This window comes from Chiloscyllium punctatum, chromosome 20 (genome assembly GCF_047496795.1).
Source record: "Chiloscyllium punctatum isolate Juve2018m chromosome 20, sChiPun1.3, whole genome shotgun sequence".
Classification (NCBI taxonomy): Eukaryota; Metazoa; Chordata; class Chondrichthyes; order Orectolobiformes; family Hemiscylliidae; genus Chiloscyllium; species Chiloscyllium punctatum.
In genome coordinates this window covers 86904240-86927560 of record NC_092758.1, presented here as the reverse complement: position 1 = coordinate 86927560, position 23321 = coordinate 86904240, and the positions used below count along the sequence as shown (strand labels likewise).

General features: G+C 43.7%; 1 protein-coding gene across 1 annotated transcript in view; it reads left to right on the top strand.

Annotated features, from left to right (window-relative positions):
• Positions 1-23321, top strand: part of LOC140492241 (slit homolog 3 protein-like) — a 670939-nt gene that overhangs the window by 2048 nt on the left and 645570 nt on the right. The gene's annotated exons all lie outside the window — the stretch shown is intronic.

The following is a 23321-nucleotide window of genomic DNA, read 5'->3' as shown; positions in this document are numbered from 1 at the left end:
TAATATTCCACCAATACACACAGACACACACACACACACACAGACACACACACACACAGACACACACTCACTCACACACAGACACACAGACACACTCACACACACACACTCACTCACACACAGACACACACTCACTCACACACAGACACACACACACACACACTCACTCACAGACACACACTCACTCACAGACACACACACACAAACACAAACACAGTGTAGTTTCTGTGCTGTAGCTTGTAACAATATCCAGGGATGGATTTGAAGGCACTAGTATTATCAAAGAGGGTTTGAGTTAAAGCTTGAGTCTGAAGCATGAACAGTTCATTAGTAGCACTGGATCCTTGAAAATCCCAGCCCTATAACATTACACTTTAATACTGTGCACGTACTGTGGTTAGTTCTGGTGTTAGTTTGAATCCCACTGCAGTGCAAGTGCACTCTGTTGAGTAAATGCCCTCCTGACATCCGGACAGAATTGATGGTGTAATGGGAGCCAGGTCATTGAGTGATGCCCATAACTAATGACACAGCAGGTTTGGTGGGGGTGGGGAACTATCATAAATATATCATACTCCTTTGGACTTCCTGTGACTGATAAATGTCATGCTCTAATACGAGATTGTGTCCATCTTTGCACTTTGTTCGATGTACTTAGGGATTTGTGCCTCAGGAGTTCTTTTTAATTCATTCACGGGATGTAGGCACCACTGTCTAGGCCAACATTTATTGTCCATCTCTAATCTCCGAAAGGGCTGTTCACAGACAACCACGTTGCTAAGAGTCAGAGTCACCAGACTGGGTAAGGATGGCAGTTTCCTTCTCGAAAGGACATTAGTGAACCAGGTGGGTTTTCCTGACAATCGACAATCCTCATTAGACCTTTACTTCCAGATCTTTCAAATATTGAGTTCAAATTTCACTGTCTACCATGGTGAGATTCAAACACATGTCCCCAGACCATTATAAGACCTGCGGATGCTGTAAATCTAGAAAAAAAAAACAGAAGTTGCTGGGAAAGCTCTGCAGGTCTGGCAGTATCTGTGCAGAGATATCAGAAAAGGGGGGCCAGAACCAAAATGTTAACTCTAATCTCTCTGCACAGACTTAACTGAGCTTTTCCAACTAATTCGGTGCTTGTTCCCCAGAACATTACCTGGATCGCTGGATTACCAGTCCAGCGATAATACCACTAGACCATTGCTTCCACAGGTGCCTGCTGAGCAGCTGCAGTGAGGTCTCTTAGCTCCCACGGAAAACATCTCTCCTGGTTTTCTTCCATCGTGTGTTGAAAGTCTGGATGACAATTCAATGAGTGTCAGTAGTCCCCCAGCTGCAGTTAAGCAACAGTTATTCAGAGATAAAACTGACATGGTTGTTTCATCTGGAGTATCTTTGTAATCACTCAACCCAATTGTGCCCAAATAAAAGCATCGCCATCATACATTGACCTTCCAGCAGGGGTCAGTGAATAGCAACCAGCCGTAACTGGAGTGAACCCAGTCAATACCCAACTATTTTAACTCAATTCAGGGTTTAATCCGAAACTGTGTCTGTTCCATATGCAATATACCCACACACCGTGGAAATTCCATATTATTAATGGATCATTACAGCGCTAAAGGTGGTTTTATCACACCACCTACGCAGCAGGCTGCATAAGTGAAATTGCTCGCTTTATTTCCCATTATTAGCACTTTCAGTGGCTATTTCACATTGCTGTCAACAGTTAGCATGGTTATGGTACAAGTATTAAATAAAGTGCTCAGAAACATAGCCACTGTCTCTCTGCTGGTGACCAATTTGTGCTCAGTGAGCTTCCACAAACACGATGAGATAATGACCAGATCTTCCAGTTTGTTGATGTGGGCTCAGTGATGCTTTATTGGTCAGGCCACCAGGGAGACAGCTACCCTGCACATTCTCAGAACACTGACATGGGAATCTTTCGCATCAGAGGACAGGCAGAGGCTTGGTTTAACAGCAATTCTGACTGAATCAATCTCTCACCACAACACTCCAGTGCTTGCCTAAGGCTAGTGCCTCAAAACTCCTCGGATACAGAGGTGGAGTGTATTGTTTTGCACTTTATTCATAAAAAAGGAATTTTTTTATATGCGTGCACAGTTACCGAAGCAGTTCAGAACCTGCTGTATACAGTTTTTGTGTACAGATAAGAAAATGAACATTGGGGTTTGATTTTCTCAATAGTTCCAACTAATCTGAAGGCATTTCTCGATAATGCTAGGTACCAGGAATTATTTACAACAAAAACAGAAATTGCTGGAGGTGGAGTCTTTTATATTTCAAAAATATATTTTATTAATAAAAGTTATGTTTTTATATACACAGTATAGTCACAAATGCAGTTCAGTCCCACACAGTTGCATATCAAAGAAACATTGGAGTTTGACTCTATACAAACAAACCAAAGGCATCTCTCACTTGAACCAGACAGTATTTACATGTGTTTGAGGCACTAGGAAGATCCAGCAACTGAAGGGACCTCCATTTACCTTCAGCAGGAATCCCTCAGAGTGGTCTTTCCACATGGTACCTTGGCAGTAGCTGCCCCCGGCTTTAGTACGTCCCTCAGCACATAGGCCTGGACCTTGGAATGTGCCAGTCTGTAACACTTGGTCAAGGTCAACTCCTTGCTGTGGAAGGCCAATGAATTTCAGGCAGACAAAAGAGCATTTCTCAATGAGTTGATGGTCCTCCAAGCAAAGTTGATGTTTGTCTCGGTATGCGTCCCGGGGAACAGACTGTAGAGTACAGAGTCCCGCGTCACGGAGCTGCGAGGGATGAACCACTCAACACAAACCAGTGTATCTCTTTCCAGACGAGTGTTAATTGAACCACAGCCGACACCCCAGGAAGGGAAGCTCAGATGTGAACCCTCAGACTCACCTCGATTTTGCCAGTTTTGGTACCTACGTTTGTGTCAGATGGAGGCTGAACATCCTCACACCAAACCACAGAAACTCACCAGGACTCTTTGCTAACTGTGATTTCACAATGAAAATATTGTGACTGTTTATTGCAGCATTGCACCAAAAAAATCCTATTTTGTATTCGAGGATGATTGCTTGCTAAAGGCAGCGTGAATAACAGAATTGAAATTCTAGACTTTGTGTGTGGGATTGGAACAGAAATCGAGGAATTGCAATTGGCATATTTCATATACAAAGTCTTAATGCACTTGCTCTGCGTTCCTAGTGTGCTATTTTACTGTGAAAATTAAACCATTTATTCTCAGCAGGTTATTACCTGCATAGAAATAATACATTCAGGAAAGTAGTACGACTACATTAAACATCTGTTCATGAGGTTTGCCAATTGGAATTTCTACTGCACGGAATTTCAATAAGGAGCGCTTGAATGACAGCAGTGCTGAGCACAAACAGGTGATCAGTATTCAAATGGAAACCATCTTTATCAGCTTCTGGGTCATCCTGTGGTATGAACCTTGTTTTTTTTGCCTGTGATTGATTATCTATTGGCTACTGATTACTGGTCTCAGCAAAAACAGTGCTAAAGGAAGTGAGTTTCCTATAACAGTTTCCAAGATTAGATTACTTACAGTGTGGAAACAGGCCCTTCGGCCCAACAAGTTCACACTGACCCGCCGAAGCGCAACCCTCCCGGACCCATTCCCCTACATTTAACCCCTTCACCTAACACTAGGGGCAATTTAGCATGGCCAGTTTCCCCTAACCTGTACTGTGAGAGGAAACCGGAGCACACCCACGCAGACGCGGGGAGAATGTGCAAACTCCACACAGAGAGTCACCTGAGGCGGGAAATGAATGCGGGTATCTGTCAGTGTGAGGCAGCAGTGCTAACCACTGTGCCACCGTGCCGCCCAAATTTTGTTCAGTATGCATTGCACTCTGGTCGATATTGTACCTCAGGATGAGGCACAGGAAGTTATGGCTTAAACAGCTTTTCTGCTGTAAGGTCTGATTGCAGCTATTGAGAGACAAGTGAATGCTTGCATAATTGATAACCATGAGTCACTCACTATCCGATAATACCTATATGATATGTGGGACATAATGTTCTTTGTTCCAATGTATCTTCAGAAAGTTTTTGAACGAGGCATGTCTAAAAGTAAGCCTTTCCCTGTCAGCATACTTTATTTGGCTGTTCCAATACCATGGTATAAAACTAATCAAAAGTTTCAAAGCCATGCAGCTGACTGAAAAGAAGCAGAGGGACAGAGTTTCAAAGATCGTCTGTGACTTGTCATTTTGTGGAATCAGAGGGAGCAGGTATTGAGAATTTGTAATCACGAGAAACATTGGGCTGGATTTCACAATTCCGCTCCCCCTCCAACCCCTTCCCCCAAACTGGTGGGTTCAAAGGGTGGCTCAAAATATTCAGTGGACAGCCTTCCTGCCTGTACACAACCCCACCACAGTTTCACCACCGGTTGGACATTACCAATGTCTGAAGTCTTGCCCTGCTCGAGTGTTGTTTACGGCCATCAAATTGTTTTTTTGTTCCCACTCCAGGGCCTCTTCCTTCTTCTGGCACCGGGATTTGACCAGCAGCAGGAGAGGCCCGTACCAAGAGCTCATCCTTGCAGTTCTCTCAGCATAAGCGGTTGGCGGCTTATGGGCGTTACCTCCTTAACCGGGACCCTGGACCCATTGCAGAGCCTTGCCAACCCCACACCCCCATTCCCCCACAGGGCTCCACTCACCCAAGGCCTTTCCGTATCCAGCCTGTGATCCCATCCTCAGCTTGACCTGCTCACCTGACCCATGTGCCTTGCTGGGCACAGTGCTTCTGTAGGCCCCTTTGCAGTACCGGCAATGGCCACCACTCCCAGTAGTGCTGTTGCTACTGGACAGCTGCTAAGCTCTGGCGAGTGCAGGCCATCCATAAATTCGTCCATTACCCACATGCTGACTGGCCAGAATTGGCTCCTCGTCTACATTGCCTGATTTTTAAATTCTCAACCTCATTCTCAAATTCATCCATGGCTTCACTCCTCCCTCTTCATGTCATCTCCTCCAACCCGTTACTCTCTGAGCTATTTGCACTCCTTTAACTCGATTGCGTTGCACATTCATGATCTTAATCGTTCCACTATCGGTGGTATTACATCAGCCATCCTAGCCAGAAATACTGGGATTCCCTGCCTAATCCTATTCAATTCTCCATCTCTTTTTCCTCCTTTAAGATATCCTACAAAGCTGACCTCCTTGACCAACTTCCTAGTTTTCTGTGCTCTTATCTCATTGGGTAGTTTGGCATCAAACATTACTGACATTTCTAACTATCGACTATTTGGGGGGGCACAGTGGTTAGCAGTGTTGTCTCACAGTGCCAGGGACTCAGGTTTGATTCCAGCCTTGGCTGACTGTTTGTGTGAAGTTTGCACATTCTCCCCTTGTCTATGTGGGTTTGGATAATGTCCCACAATCCAAAGATATGCTGGTCAGGTGAGTTGGCCATGCTAAATTGCCCATAATGTTAGGTTCGTTAGTCAGGGGTAAATATAGGGTAGGGGGATAGGTCTGGGTGGTTTACTCGTTGGTGTGGCCTTGTTTCACGGCCAATTCACCTGACCTGCACATCTTTGGACTGTGGGAGGAAACTGGAGCACCCAGAGAAAATTCACACAGACACAGGGAGAATGTGCAAACTTCACACAGACAGTCACCCAAGGCTGGAATTAAACCAGGGACCCTGGTGCTATGAGGCAGTAATGCTAACCACTGAGCCACTGTGCCGTCCCCATACTAAATGGAATTCATGGAATGAGTACATCGCTGGCTGGGCCAGCATTTACCACTCATCCCTAATTGCTCAGAGGGCAGCTGAGAGTCAAGCTGTAGGTCTGGAGTTATGTGTAGGCCGGACCAGGTAAGGATAGCAGATTTTGTCTCCTGAAGGACATTTGTGAACCAGATGGGTTTTTCTAACAATCGACAATGGATACATGGTCATCATTAGACTCTTAGTGGGTGGCACGGTGGTACAGTGGTTAGCACTGCTGCCTCACAGTGCCAGACACGTGGGTTCAATTCCCCCTCAGGTGACTGACTGTGTGTAGTTTGCACGTTCTCCCCATGTCTGCGTGGGTTTCCTCTGGGTGCTCTGGTTTCCTCCCACAATCCAAAGATGTGCAGGTCAGGTGAATTAGCCATGCTAAATTGCCTGTAGCGTTAGGTAAGGGGTAGATGTAGGGGTATGGGTGGGTGATGCTTCGGCGGGTCGGTGTGGACTTGTTGGGCCGAAGGGCCTGTTTCCACACTGTAATGTAATCTTAATTCCAGATTTTTATTGCATTCACGTTCCACCATGTCCCCAGAGCATTACCTGGATATATAGTTCAGTGATAATAAAACTAGACCATTGCCTCCCCAAAATTATCAAATTAATAAACACATAGCAAATGTTAAACACTAACTTGCACATGCAGACACCATCAAAACGTCAGCTGCCCACCTTTTCTCAAAAATAAATTTATACATTTTTTTGAACATGTTCATTCAGAGTATACTGTAGCTCTAATATTAGTCCTTTTTGAAAAGGCAGTGAGAGTGATTTCATATCCTAATTAACTGATTATCTGCAGCTTGGTTCATGTACAACCAGAGGCCTCAGCCATAGTTAGCCAGCAGATGTCTACTTAAAGCCAATTCTCAAGTGTGGTCTACATGCAGATCTGAGATTAATAAAAGTTTATTTGCTGTTAGGTGAGGGATATTTGCCATTTGCTAAGTGCTTGTACGTTTCTGGCTGACAACCATGATACCTTTATGTTTAATACTTTGGGCAGTCTGGAGTCTTTTAATGTTTTCCCTCAATGCAGCATGAACTCATGGAGTACCTGCAGTGTGGAAGAAGTAGGCCATTTGGCCCATTGCGTCCACACCAACCCTCCAAAGAGTATCCCACTCAATCCCTGTAACCATGCACTTCCCATAGCCAACCCACCTAGCCTGCACATCCCTGGACACTATGGACAATTTAGCATGGCCCATCCACCCTAAACTGCACATCGTTGGATTGTGGGAAGAAACCAGAACACCCAGAAGAAACCCACGCAGACACGGGGTGAATGCGCAAACTCTACACAGACAGTCACCTGGGACTGGAATTGACCTCAGGTCCCTCATGCTGTGAGGCAGCAGTGCTAACAACTGACCCACCGTAGGGCTGCAAAACATTTGCAATACTCTATCTATCAACTTGACACAACTCTTTCTGGACTCCATGTGCAAAGCAATGGTATGTAGCTGCCTTTCTTAAAAAAAATCCAGAGGTCGATTGGAGTTGAGACAATTGTTTGTTAAATCCAAGTCTTAGAAATGTCTAACTGCTTGTCAACTTCAGCAATTAATGTGACATCTATTGTGACAATTATTCATCTCGTAGATGTGCTACAAACACCAGAGATATTTGCAGTCATACATGGATAGATATTTGGCTTATTTCAAAGTACGTGCAGCAACAGATTTGCATTTCGCTTGTTTGACACATTGAATTTCATATGCTGAGATGATGATGGTGTATTTTCCATAAAGTACTGGAAACTCAGTCGGGCTTCATCTGAGTTGTTCCACTCCTTCAAAATGTTAAATATCTCTAGAAAATAACCCCTTAAACCCCCATCTATTTGAATCGAAACAGCTCCATTATGTTTTTTTCTTTTGTCCAGGACTGCAAATGTGGATAGGGATTTCCAAATGAATTCCCATTAGAACACAGGCAGCCAGCTTTGTAGTGTGCTTCTAACCATTGAAATACCTGACCTCAAAGCGCTCATTGCCAAAAGCTGCAGAAGAAAAGAAAAACACACACCGGGTTCCGTTCCTCAGCAATATCATCCATCAAGCATGATATTAGCCAAACAAAAATGTCTGAGACGCAAGGTTGAAATCATTCCGGGGGTGGGGGGGGGGGTGGGGGAGATGGTGAAGGGAAGCAGAGAAATGCAGGTGGACTGAGTCCATTGGCAGGGGCTGAGGTTTGGACTGGCTACAAGCCAGAAGCCAGTCCTGAGGCTGTAATGGAAAATTCTGTGACGGGTCCCAGTCCAATGTTAATTCTACCCGGGCCAGTGCTCAAGCTTGGGGGCATTGGGCAGCACATTTATCAATGGAGTCACCTGGGACTTGCTTAGGAAAAGCTACCAAACCAAGGTGTTTGTAAAAGACAGTAATGAAATGAGACATATGCGAGAAATAAGCACCTTTCCAACATTTCAAGTAGAATAAATTCTCCTGGTGATCAAGCCCATTTTCAAGGGTTCCAATCTTCAAGTTCAGAGACAAAAGTGGAAAAAAAGGAATGAGAGAAAAATTGAGGCTTTTGGAAAGGAATTGCACATTGATGCATTGACAACTTATAGACAGAATGGTCATGGATGAATTCATATTTAGCACAGCATTTAATAAACAGAGATTGCAGAACTCCGAGGTACAGGATCTGACTGTCCTCTTACACCAATCACAAAAACATTAGCATACATTTCACAACAAGTGAAAGGTAGTTGATTGGAATGTTCTTGTTTACTGCATGGGAAATGGAACAGAAAAGCAGGAGGTTTATATTGTAGCTGTACACCTTGTTAAGACTGCATCATGGTTTTGGTCTGCTTATTTGAAAAATTATATAATTACGTTCGAAGCCGTTGAGAGAAGTTTACTTGATTCATTCCTGGGGTTAAGAGCTTATCTTGTGAAGAAAGGTTTAACAAGTTGGGTCTATGTCCAGTGTAGGTTAGAAAACTGTGTTGGGACCTTTTTGAAGAGAATTGAAAGCATAGACATCAGGAGGATTTTTTCTTTTATAGGAGAGACTAAACTAGAGAGCATCCTTGAAGAATAAGAAAACAGTATTTTATTACAGGACTAAAGAGAAACGCCATTTCTCATTAGAGGGTCACGTGCAGGTGGATTTTTTTTATTTTTGATTTGATTCACATTGTCACATGTACCTACATATAGTGAAAAGATTTGTTTTGTGAGCAGTACAGGCAAAGTCCATCAGGTTGATAGAAAAGAGCGAGGGATGTAATGTTTATGGCTGCAGAGAAGGTGCACAGAGAGTGAGATCGACATTAAATTTAAAATTGGAGAGGTAAATTCAGAAGTCTAATAACAGCGGAGAAGAAACTGCTCTCTATAGGGAGGAGTGGAGGTGGGATCATTGAGCATATTAAGGCTTGGTTAGATAAATGTTTGACAAACAAGGAAGTGACGGGCAATGGATATAGCCCAGGTTGGTGGAGTTGACAGCACAGTCAGATCAGCCATGATTTGTTTGACCATGCTTGAAAGACCGAAGAGTCTGGCCCTACTCTTAAGATCTCGGCTCCCATCAATTCCCACTCGGAAATCTCCAATTTTGGCTGTGAAATCAAGAGCAGATGGTGTGTAAATGACAGGCATTTTCTCACAAGAGTGCAAACCAGATGTCTAATCTCTTTGTGACAGTTCCTGTCCAAATAGTTTTGATCTTCTGCCTCTGTTGAGTCAGCAACAAGTTTCTGTCTGAAGCAATATGGAAGAAATACTTCTGTTGCAAATTGTGACCCTGTGTGATTTATGTTCAAGATGAGATAAATGTGGACATCAGGAGGTAAAGATAGATCTGAGCTTGTATCTGATTCCTCCCACTATTGAATGGTCTCCCAGCAATCATCCATTTCTCCTCCCCCCATCTTATCCCAATCCCAACTTTCCAACGCAGCACCACCCTCATGACCTGTACTGCCTATCCACCTTCCTTTCCACCGATCTGCTTCACCCTCCTCTCCAACCTATCACCTTCACCCCCACCTCCACCGACCTATTGCATTCCCAGCTACCTTCCCCCCAACCCCACCTCCCCTCCCATTTATCTCTCAGCCATCTTAGCCTACAAGCCTCATTCCTGATGAAGAGCTTATGCCCGAGACGTCAATTCTTCTGCTTCTCGGATGCTGCCTGACCTGCTGTGCTTTTCCAGCGACACACTGTTTGACTCCCAGCAATCATAGCTAAAGCTAAATCACAAAGAATGACATGGGTGAAATCCTGAAGTTTTTTCTGGTGAGGATGTTGGGTCGAGAAGAACAGCCTGGACATCTATAGTGATGATCGGAGAACAGTGAGTTAAAAACAAGATTCAGATGCTGTTGCTTGAAATTGGCCCAGTTCCAGGGTTCACAGTGCCAACGAAATCAGGTTTTTTTTTCATCCAAGTTTAATCTGACAGAAAGCACCTTGGGATCAAGCCAACACTTATTTATACCTGTTGAAATTCAATGGCCCAAGGAGCAGCTTTGGTCCATCAGAGCCAAATATCCAAACTTTGTCAACTCAGCTTTTCAGTCAGCCAGATTGCAAAGTCCCTTCTTTGTTAATAGACTCTTACTCAATCATTTTTGGAGTCTATATCTGTGAGGTTTAAGCAGTTCCAATCTGTGGGTTTGGCCAAAACCCAAGTTCAGAGCAGTACATATTTCAAATGCGTAACTGTATATGTTAGGCACATCACAACTTGAGTTTGTTAATATATTAGTCCTTCTTTTATAAGCTAACTTGATAGATCACCACAACATCTGATGTCGCAAACATTGCTTATGGCTTTCACATTAATCGACATTATTCAATAACATACTCCAGAGATAAGCTTTCCAAATTCACTCATACCTTGGACATGGTTCAACTTCAGACCAACCAGCGTTTGTGTGGCTCAAATCTAAGTACCAAACAAACAAAGTAATAAGCTGAGAGAGCCTTCACTGTCTCACCAGTTAAGTCAGTAGAGAATCACTTGGACAATGAGTCTTACTGATAGATCGCCAGTGAGGATAACAACTTTGTCATTGCTAACTATATTCTCCAATAGCTTGGTGATGAGTTATTACACAACCAATACCTCAGTTGGATCCTGTAATACAAACTGATTCTCAAACTGCCCTCACAATCCTTACTTTCCAAATTTAGTTTGACTATTTTATTTTAATTTATATCTGACCAGATTTTGTCTTCATAATTATTAGTCCATTGAGATTGACACTGTTTATATTTCATTTTTTAAACTTACTTGGTAATTTATTTGATTGCAACACTCTGATATTTAACATAATTTTACAAACTTTTTCCTTCCTGTATTGTTTAAACGTCTCGATTTCCGATTCACCTTCTGTGGTAGTTAACATGTGTCCTGGTTTAACATTCCCACACTTTAGTATTTAAAACACACATCTCAAAATACTGTTCTCCTTCTCTGATATTTAACACATGTTCAAATACATCAGTGCCCATGATGCTTAACACACACCATGCTATAACATACCCAGCCTGTCACCCAACTGCTTTGCTGTTTAATCTGTTAATATAACATTCTATCCTTTGATATTTGACGCATGACCCAATATAACATTAATTTCCTCTGATATTTGACACATGGGCCACTGTGACATATATTTCATGTAACATACTGTATCATACACATTCTCCAAAGGCTGCACTATACTGTGAAGAAGAGTGTATGTTTTTGGAGATCAGAGACGTTGTGATTGTGAGTCTATTCAAGAAGAGATACAAGTCTGATGGTGATAATTACAGCAGAGACTTGTCAATGTCTGCCATAGAAATACCTTTGAAAGCAATTTCTGCACTGCCTCCTTGCAATGGTTAAGGAGTTTTGTCTAGATGCAGTGCAATTTTTACCCATTGAGAATCTCTTCATTGTCTGCTAAACTCAAGGAAAATGCATGAAACAGTTCAAACTGATGTCATTGACTGTTTCCAACCCTTGTGACTCTGTCAAACATTTATATTAGCGCAACATCCTTCTCAAATTTGGCTTCCCCAATTTACCTTTCTCTGGTTAGTTCACGCTGATGTAGAAGCTTTGATCCTCACCAGTGGAGCTACCACTAGCCCTATCTCACAGAAAACCAGGGCCAAATGAGGCTGCATCATTGTAATTTCTTCTCCAATTTCCTCACTGCAGTTCTGCACCCTGCCTCCAGATGTGGAAATAACCACACCTGGGCAAGGGAGAGACAGCTCAACCTAAACCACTTTCAAACTAAAACCAAAACTAACTCAAACCTCAGTTGTAGCGCTTCAGATGGTACAGAAACTGAGTTCCAAGCTATTGCCACTTCCTTTTCTGAAGCATGTGTTAAGATGAGCCTTTTACTAAACACACTGAAAACCAACATTGTCTTCCGACGAACACCCACACCACATAGCACGCCCATCAACCAAAATCCACAGCACAAACCAGGAAAATGTGGATCAGTTTCCAAGTCTTGATAGCCTTTGTTCAATGAAGACAGATATATTTTACAAAAATTGTCATTTACCGCAACTCAACCTTCAGTTGAATGAGGAAAGTACTGTTTAGGGTTAAGACCTCAAACCCAACCCGATCATAATGGTTGACCAGGAAACAGTGATCCCAGTGCTCCTATTTGTTTCAGATACCTACAGCAGCCATCTCAAAGCTCTGGAGAAATACCACCATCGGGGGTGCCAGATGGTCCAAACCCAGCACCAGGAAAGATGGGCCAACAGCGATTTGTTTTCCTCAGCCAACTTGCCCATGTTGAGGGCGCTAATCTCAGAACACCAACTAACCCGGGTGTGACGTCATTTGTACGCCTGGCATCAGAGTCTGGATTCAGTTGCCTCACAGGGTCCAAGACATTGTTAGGCAAAAGTGGGTGCTGCAGATGTTCGAAATCAGAGTCTAGATTAGAGTGGTGTTGGAAAAGCACAGCAGATCAGGCAGCATCCAAGGAGCAGAAAAATCCATTTTTCGGGCAAACGCCCTTCATCAGGACTGAAGGCCAGTCTACACTCCAAGCTGTTGTTAGCAGTTTTATTTTTCTTCATTTGTTGACTTGAAATGTCCTTTTTGTTGTTATTTACTAATTGGGAAAATAAAAGCAGTCTGCAATGATAAGACCTTTCCATTGGGGTAACAGTGCAAAGTGGAATGCTCCAGGAATTTGTCAGTAGTTCCATTGACTGTATCTTATGGAAATAACTTATTTAGGGAAGCAAATGTAGAGCCATCTTCTGCACAGCAAGACTCCAAGTTTAGTGAACAGTTAGTCTGTTTTTGATGGTGTTAATGAAAGAAAGAATTTTGTCAAGAACATTCTGAGTGGTGCGCTGTGTTAACTATTATATAGTTACCTGAGAGGGGGTGTGACAGAAATGCGTAATGATACAATGAGCCTGTTGACACATTTGTGCATTTTGATACAGTGCTATGACTGTACAGGACTTTGGTGAGATGTAATCTGAAGTACTCTCCAGCATTTTCATCTTTGAAGTCAAAAAGTGTGGCGCTGGAAAAGCACAGCAGGTCAGGAGCTTTCCGAGGATCAGGAGAATCAACGTTTCGGCCATAAGCCCTTCATCTTTTCACCTTTGAACCTGAGTACAGTCAGTTCTTGAATAATATGATGTTTGAGTTCTTGTGCAAGCCTGCATTATAGAAAAATCGCATTTTAGAAGCAGCGTTTAAAGTGTTGGTGATGCGATCATGTTACAGCCAACACAAACTTTAAAAGTTCACACTTTAGAAACGGCATCCCCAATTCGTCAATCGCGTTACAGCGAATTTGCACTGACAAAACACGCATTGTACCACAACAACCTATACAATAAATGTTCACTGGATGGAGTGCTGGGATCAGGGGATTGCACAATGGGCAGAGATTGCGTAGAATTTTGAAGATGGCAAACGTTGAAAGTTCTGTGAGGGCTTGACATGGTAGATGCTGAGAGACTGTTTCCCTTGGTTGATGAGTTGAACTAATTCGGTTTGCATAATTCCCTCACTCTGGGAGGGAATTGAAAAAAAAATCCGACTTTGAGTCAATTAAATGGTTGAGGCATCTAACAGAGTGCAGCGAACCTGTCTACTTGTTGGCTCTCTCAAGTGTTCCATTTCCGTTGGGCACTGAGTCTAGAATGAGGGGATATGCTTTCAGGATAACAACTGGACAGCATCAATACGAAAGTTCTTCACTCTAAGATTTGTGAATCATTGAAAATTTCTACTGCCACATTACAGATGCTCCATCATTGAGTTTGTTGAAGGCTGGTAGAGATTGTTGGGCTGAGTAAGAGTTGGCAGGCATGGGGATTAGGCAGGAAAGTGGCTTTACAATCGAGTATCTTTCATAGTGTTACTGAATGTCAGTGTAAATGCAGTGGGCCAAATGACTGACACCTACTCCTATTTCCGATACATTATCACGTGCTTCAAAAGCTGAGTGGTTATGGACGACAGAAATGAGTTAACTTTGGGTGCACAGACAGGGTTAAAGTATTTACTGATTAACCAGCCTAATCTAAAAGTGTTGTATAAAAGCTCATGGGAATATTGATAGAAGACATGAAGAAAATAGAGATGCCCCCTCCAGGTGAGTGACAATATTTGTTATAAGGTCAACATAGGAACAGGGGTGTGTTTTGGTGCAGTGGAAGTGTCCCTACCTATGAGCCAGGAGGCCCAAGCTTGGGTCCTTCCAGCTCCAGAGGTGTATCACAACATGCCTGAGCAGGTTAATTAGAAAATATTTGAACACGGGGACAGCAGGAGCCATGAGTTGTCAACTCAAGTCAGTTCTTCCTTGGACCCTCTTCCTTCGAGGACAAAATGCATTATGGGATTGACTTGTCCTCCTGATGTACTGATCACCAAGGTCAGCAAGAACATAACTTTTCTCACACGGGCAGCTTTTAATTCTGCTCATTGTTGGCTAATTGAAGTATTCGCAAGCAGTGAGCCACGAAATTTCGTTTTTGATATATAGCCAGTCAAAATAGCTGATTAAGGACATCACCAGGAAGTCTAGTATCTATATAGCTGTACTGTGAGAAAGAGCCAGTGGTGATTACCTTGAGATCTGAAGTGACATGTGTTCTCACATGCCAGTTTACAGGCTTGACTTGACTCTTGAAGAATATCAAAGGCCCATTAAGCAATGGTTTTGTAAATGGGTTTATGGTTGAAATCATTATGGATGACATCAATGAATACAATCCTGGCCCGACTTCAAAGTGGAAAAGGAATGACACTTTCTTTGTCTCAAATCGGGTGAAGTTTTACCGATGTGTTTATTAAAAGCTTCCGGAACATGAGCCACCTAAAGGATTGGGCATCAGGGCAAGTCCAAGCACAAACTGCTTTGTGAAACAGTTAGCCAGTGCAAACGTTACCCTGGGGAGGAGGGGGGTTTCAGGACTAGGGGACACATATTCAAGGTGAGAGGAGAGAGATTTAAAAAATACACGAGGGGCAATCTTTTTACAGAGGAGAAAGTGAGGACTGCAGATGCTGGAGATCAGAGCTGAAAATGTGTTGCTGGAAAAGCGCAGCAGGTCAGGCAGCATCCAAGGAGCAGGAGATTCGACGTTTCGGGCATAAGCCCTTCTTCAGGAACCTTTTATCTTAGCCTGCTTGGCACACCCTCCTCATTCCTGATGAAGGGCTTATGCCCGAAACGTTGATTCTCCTGTTCCTTTGATGCTGCCTGACCTGCTGCGCTTTTCCAGCAACACATTTTCAGCAATCTTTTTTACATAGACCATGGATCGCTTGTGGAATGAATTTCCTGAGGAAGTGGTGGATGTGGGCGCAGTTGCAATGTTTAAAAGACACTTCGATATGTACATGAATAGGAAAAGAAGGATATGGGCCAGGAACGGGCAATTGGGACTAGTTTAATTTGGGATTATGTTTGGAATGGACTGTGTGGACCAAAGGGTCTATTTCCATGCTATATGGTTTTATGACACATTCTCATTAGACTCCTGGTTGCTTCAGGTGAGTTAAGGGTAAGCACACTTAATTTGGATTTTTTTTTAGTCTGAGAGGGAAATGAGAAAGAATGATATTGAGGCAATTAAAAGGTTGAGGCATCCAACCGGAGTGCGGGGAGCCTGTCTAATTGTTGACTATTCGAAGTGTTCTGAATCCATCACTAATATTCCTTGTACAAATTATATAAGGAGAAACACTTAAGGTTCTCTGTAGCCCAGTCAATAATTCAAAAGAATAATTATGCCATGTGATCAACATGACTCCAGTTTCTTTCCCACAGTGGAAAAGAAACAGTGGGCTAATGACATTCATATAGCTATGATGTGGAGGTGCCTGTGTTGGACTGGGGCGGACAAAGTTAAAAATCACACAACACCAGGTTATAGTCCAACAGGTTTATTTGGAAGTACAAGCTTTTGGAGCGCAGCTCCTTCATCAGGTAGCTAGCTATCTGACAAAGGAGCAGCGCCCTGAAAGCTTGTACTTCTAAATCAGCCTGTTGGACTTTAGCCTCATGTTGTGTGACTTTTAAATTTGCCCACAACATTCATGTAGGTCGAGAATGAAAGATATGTTAGAGATTATATGCCAACAGCATTCCATGTGCGATTGTTACTTATTCTGTAGCAAGACTTCAAACTTTTGATCTCCTTGACCCTCAACAATCTGCGACCTTGCATGGCTATGACTTGTTAATGTACTTAGTGACCTCTTCGGTTCTTCTTAGCTGCCTTATAATGTGGTCCTCAGAAATATGCCTGAGCATCTCCGGGATTCTGTCTGCTTCCTTGAAGTGGCAAAACTCAGCTGGCATGATTGGTACAGCCTTTCCACATTTCACCACTACTTTGAAAGACCCCTCAATGACTCACATTTTCACTGTGTCTTCACTTATTCCCCAAGCCTAACCTTTGCAGTAAGATGCCTCCTGGCAATTTGCTACTTTTACAGAGTTCAACCCCTCCCCTCGCCTGAGGTGTGGTGACCCTCAGGTTAAACCACAACCAATCGTCCCCCTCTAATGAGAGAACACCTCTGTGATCTGGTCAGATCATGATGGCTTTACCTTTATTTTTACATCAGTGCTCACGATTTTAAAATTTCTGTGAGGAGGGTGAATGAACTTCTCAAAGCCTTATGCAATTACATTGCAAGTGTGTCAGCAGTTTATCACAGAGTTGGCACTAGTATTTGCATATAAATAAAAGCCCTGAAGCAAATGGGGAAAAAAATTGGAGTTTATTTCTTATGCATAAAATTATCATAAATACTGAGCTCTTGAAGGCTGAAGCCCTTTGTTAAAGAATGAAATTACTGTCGATGGTTGCGTTTCACGGTTGAAACTAATACCATTGCAATAGTTTTTCATCTTTGTTGTCACTTATACAACGTCTAAAAGCAAATCCCACACTAGTGCCCTAGAACATGTGTATTAGATGTTGGATACAGTGCCTGTCACATCAGTCAAAGGTTAATAGCCAGAATAGAATGGATTATGCAAAAGCCTACCATATACGGTAAAATGTAAAACAGATGACTGCATACTTTCTTCTTTGTCGTTCTTGCTTATTATGTTGTGCATCCTCAAGAAGAGCAGGAGGAGCAGCTTTTTTTTTCATGGTTATTGCTTATTGGCATGCTTTGGGGTGACTGGGTGTTCTTCTAAGTTTTCCATTAGCCACTTTGTGTCTTTCAACACATGAAGTAGAAGCTGGAACCCAGATTAATCATTGCAGAACATGCTGGAACATTACTGAGTGCAGGAAGGAACTCCTTTTGAGGATTTCCAAAAATGGTAGTGAACTTTGCTTCAGGACAATTTAGATCAGATCAAACATCAAGACTTCTTTTGTAATTAACCGAATGTGTGGAGCTTCATTCAGTGAGAGAGCAGTGCACTGACTGAAGGCTTGTGTGTGACTCCCAGTCTGTGTTTTATATCTGTTCTTGGGTTGCAATGGAGAGACAACATTCATAATCCAAACCTACTTGCCCTGACAGACACACCAGGTCCCAACCATCCCCATTTATCAGTGACTGATATGGTGTCTGGGATCTGTGAGTCATTTCGATCATAAAAAGACACCCATTAACCTGATCTGTTCTGCCCTCATGATCTCCTGGATGTGTAGTGGTGTCTTGTTACCTTCAACAGGGTATTGATAATGGTGATATGATGCTTATGTTAACTCCTCCAACATAAGATCGAGACTTGGGTCATGTAGCGCGGAAGAATTCAATAGACATTTAATCTTGGTACCTACACATATTACAGACACAGGCCCCTGCTTGTCTGGGCTTAAGCAGAACAACTTGTTTGTGAACTGCAGCAAGCTACCCTAAGCAAGTCATGTCGCAAGAGGACTCGGAAAAGCTGGAGACTGAGATGTACCACTTGCTGCAAAGTGATGATGGACAGAGTTTGGACTGATCATTCTATAGAAGAGCAAGTTGTTTCAGTGTTAAATTACAAGCTACCAAACTGATCCTTTGTATCTCCTTTGTGCTATTGTGTACAATTGACAATTGCAAAGCAACATCAGAATAACTAAATGATAAACATTTTGACATCTGTCCAATTTGTCTTCTATCATCTTTTGTTTTTATTCATTCACTAGGATCAGGGCGCCACTGGCCAGGCCAGTATTTATTGCCCATCCCTAATTGCCCAGAGGGCAGTTAAGAGTCAACCACATTGCTGTGGGTCTGGAGTCACATGTAGGCCATACCAGATAAGGATGACAGTTTCCTTATCTGAGGGACATTAGTGGACCAGCTGGGCGTTTCCCGACAATGAATTCGTGGTCACCATTAGACTTCTAATTCCAGATTCTTTTTAAATTGAACTCAAATTCCACCATTTGCCATGGCAATATTTGAATCTGGGTCCCTAGAATATGATCTCTATCTCTGGGTTAATAGTCCAGCGATAACGCTACGAAGTCGTCGCCTCTCTCTCTTAGTAGCAGTCTGATACAAAGAAATAGTATTTTTGACTAATTGTCGTAACCAATCCTGATAAACTACAACCGAGCCAGGGCTAGCTTGGAACCAGAAATCCCAAATTACCTGCTCCTCACAAACATGTGTCCCAAGACATTATTCCCTGAACAAAATCTGTCTAATTACCTTCTGAATGAGGCTAAAAAATAGTGTTTCCAATGTGCCCAAAAATGAATCAGTCTCTAACTGCAATAATGGAGGCAGTTTTAGCCTGACCTGTCCCATAGCAAATCCGAGGGATGGGAAGCAAAGCAGATTTTCCTAGCTCCCAACTCCAGAGACAAATTTCACCTCCCCTCAATACACCAGGCTCCTGAATAAAAACTGAGAGAACTGCGCAAACTGTAAATCAGAAATGAAAACAGAAGTTGCTGAAAAAGCTCAGCAGGTGTGGCAGCATCAGCAGAGAGAAATCAGAGCTTTGGGTCGAGTACCCTTCCTCAGAACACCGGAGAAACTTCTGAGGTAGGCTGACTGGACCCGAAACGTTAAATCTGCTTTCTCTCCACAGATGCTGCCTGACCTGCAGAGCTTTTCCAGCAACCTCTATTTTTGTTTCAAAACTTCCCCGGCTCTTGGACAACAGTTCCACGCGTCTGAGCTTTCCAGATGCAGTTATCATCTCAAAGATCTTGCATTCCTTAAAAATCTTCAAAAGCTTCATGTGTTCTCCTCTCTTCCTTTTGAATTTAAACAGAACCTTTGAAAGCGCCCTCTTTGGTCTTTAGTAGTAATAGTAGTTTCCTCGACAAAGCCTCAGCTTTGTATTCTGTTCTGTTCTGTGGGACCCACGCCACCTCGCCCCTCAATGATTTTCTTGTTTTGAATTTCTCTCTCCATGGCAACCTGAAATCACATGTATGCTTCTCCAAACTCAGGTGTTTGCAATGAATTCACCATCCCCCACTTTGGAACGGCCTGCTTTACAATAAGTTAAAGGGACATTTTACAAGACGGTCATCACGTAAATAGAGTCCACCCTCTGGCTCTCTGCAAGGCGAAGCAGTGCATCATGGTTCTGGTCAAGGGTCACTGGACTCGAAACATTGACTCCGTTTCTCTCTCTCTGTGGATACTGCCAGATCTGTCAAGTTTCTCCAGCACTTTCTGCTTTTGTGTTATAGTTCATATGACACGCTGTCTTTAAAGTCTTTAAAATAGCAATCATCGATGTCTCAGTTTACTTAAATACCAGCCATAATGACATTGCTCCATTGCCTCAATCATTATGCTGCTTGTCCTTCTGTTTACCTTTTCAATAGCTACTTTTCTTTAACGTGATATTACGTGACTTTTTGATGCAGGGTGATGGCCATGTTAGCAGTCAGCTTCTCTCTTTTGGGTTTTGTGATTCCCACACTATGGCTTCTCTTAGTGCCATCTTCCTGCCGAGAGTGTTGGCAGACACCAGGCTCTGTGGGTGGCATTTACCTTTGTCTTGAATGAGGATAGAATAGTGCTTCCCAATCTTGTTGCCAGTAGGACCTCATTTTCTTGCCTCAGACTTTGTTTGCCCCCATGCGCATCAATGGGAGGAGAGTACAAGAGCTACTGAGAGTCACAGAGTCATACAGCACAGAAACACCATGTGTCAATCTATATTAGTGGAACCAAGATGGAGAGGGTCCACTGTGTCACGTTCTGTAGAGTAACGATAGCCAACAATCTGCCCTGGGCCACCCCTGTTGCTGCAATGGTCAAGAAGGCACAACATTGCCTCATCTTCCTCAGGAGGCGAAGGAAATTGGCACAAGGACCCTCACCACCTTTTACAGGTGGACCATAGGAAGGATTCTATCCTGATGCATCACAGCTTGGTACGGTAACTGCTCTGCCCAGGGCTGTAATGGACTACAGAGAGTGGTGAACACAGCCCAGTCCATCACACAAAGCCAACCTTCCATCCACTGACTCCATCTACACTTCCCACTGCCTCGGAAAGGCAGCCAATATCATCAAAGACCCCTCCCAGCTCGGTTATAATCTCTCCCAACCTCTTCCATCAGGCACAAGATACAAAAGCATAAACACACGCACCAAGAGATTCAAGAACAGTTTCTTCCCCGGTGTTATTAGACTGCATTACCCTCCCTGAAGAATGGAAGGGAGATGAGTCATGGCCGGAGCCCGGAGCAGGCAGCAGAGAGAGTCCTGGAGCAGGGAGCAGAGAGAGTCCTGGAGCAGGGAGCAGAGAGAGTCCCGGAGCAGGGAGCAGAGAGAGTCCTGGAGCAGGGAGGAGAGAGAGTCCTGGAGCAGGGAGGAGAGAGAGTCCTGGAGCAGGGAGCAGAGAGAGTCCCGGAGTGGGGAGTAGAGCGAGTCCCGAAGCAGGGAGCAGAGAGAGTCCCGGAGCAGGGAGGAGAGAGAGTCCCGGAGCAGGGAGGAGAGAGAGTCCCGGAGCAGGGAGCAGAGAGAGTCCTGGAGCAGGGAGGAGAGAGAGTCCCGGAGCGGGGAACAGAGAGAGTTCCGGAGCGGGGAGCAGAGAGAGTCCCGGAGTGGGGAGTAGAGCGAGTCCCGGAGCAGGGAGCAGAGAGAGTCCTGGAGCGGGGAGTAGAGCGAGTCCTGGAGCAGGGAGCAGAGAGATTCCCAGAGCAGGGAACAGAGAGAGTCCCGGAGCGGGGAACAGTGAGAGTCCCGGAGCGGGGAGCAGAGAGAGTCCCGGAGCAGGGAACAGAGAGAGTCCTGGAGCGGGGAACAGAGAGAATCCTGGAGCGGGGAACAGAGAGAGTCCCGGAGCGGGGTGCAGATTGAGACCCGGAGCAGGGAGCAGAGAGAGTCTCGGAACGGGGAACAGGGAGAGTCCCGGTGCGGGGAGCAGAGAGAGTCCCGGAGCAGGGAGCAGAGAGAGTCCCGGTGCGGGGAACAGAGAGAGTCCTGGAGCGGGGAGGAGTGTGAATCCTGGATTGAGGTCAGCGCATGGAGTCAATGTGGCCTCGTGTTCTGCAGTCCAATGGACATGGACTCCTATTGGAAAAGGACTCTAAGGACTATAATTTGAGTAATTTAATGATACTTTTTATTCTCATTCTGGGCTTTTAAACTCTGTATTTCCATGCTAATCTATCTTTTTACTATTTCAATTCTGTAACAACAATTAAAGTATCTGTACCAAGGTACCCAGTAGCAAAGATGGAGCTGAGAGGCAACGTTCCAAACTTCTTACTGCACTCATTCGGGTGCATGTGAAAATAAAGGCTAATCATTCATTCATATTTATTCATTCAAATTAAATCCAATCAGACCCTTTGGTCCAACTCATCCATGCCGATCAGATACCTTAAACTAATCTTGTCCCAATTGCCAGCACTTGGCCCATATCCCTCTATACCTTTTCTATTCATATATCCATCCAGATGCCTTTTAAATGTTGTCATTGTACCAGTCTCCACCACTTCCTCTGGCAGCTCATTCCATGCACGCACCACCCTCTGCGTGAAACAGTTGCCCATTCGCTTTCTTTAAAATCTTTCCCCCCTCACCCTAAACCCGTGCCCTCAGTTTCTGGACTCTGCTACTCTGGGGAAAAGGCCTTGGCTATTCACCCTATCCATGCCCCTCATGATTTCATAAATATCTATAAGATCACCCCTGAGCCGCTGTGCCACCCCACCGCTGAGCCGGACATTTGGTGTGGAACATCTCCTGGCAATTGAGCTCGCTTGGTCATGTGTTTTAGGTATGCCACAAAATCGTGAGTTAACATTGACGTAGAATGGATATCACGTTGAGCGATTCTGTCAGTTTTATGAGTATGAAGTCATGTGATACATTCTTCTTTGTATAATGTTTCCTTCCCTATGGAGCAGTGATGTACCAATGATGAAGCAAGAGAATTTGGAGGATGAGATATCTTCCTGACAGAAGAATTTACAGGCAAAGAACCAACTATTTCCTAGTGTTTGCATAGTTTTTATTTTCAAAAGAGTGCTGCTCTCTGCCATTTGCGATTAAATATGTGACTAATGCTGCATTACCAATAGCTGTGAAAGTCGTTATGGTGCTGAATTTCTGTTACACAGGCTTCTACCCAGCTCGAGGGCATTAATGAGCATTACACAAGTCAATTGCATCCAGGAGGTCTGAGGAAATCAAAAGAATAGCACGTTGCTTTTAGTGCGATTTGGCTGTTTTACCATTACATTGTCTGTACATGTTGAGATATATTTGCACAAATTAGCGCGAGTTGGCGTGAGAGTCATGCAAAATTAGTGGATCTAAATTCCGACAGGTCTCAATATTGAGATGCAACAGGAAAACTCCTGTCAAAAGATCAGTGAAACTGATGTTCCAAATTGACTGGGTACTGAATCACCTATTCAAAATGTTTCCAGGTGAAGGGATAATGCCGTGAATATTCGAGTGATTTGTGAAGCGAAATATGTTGTGATCATAGATAAATGGTAACTGGCCAAGATTAGCACTGCTGGTTTTGTCCAGTACTGTTGAAGGCGGTAACAAATTTTCCACTTGGTATGTGGGAGATGATGGATATGACATTAAGCCAGAGGTGATGA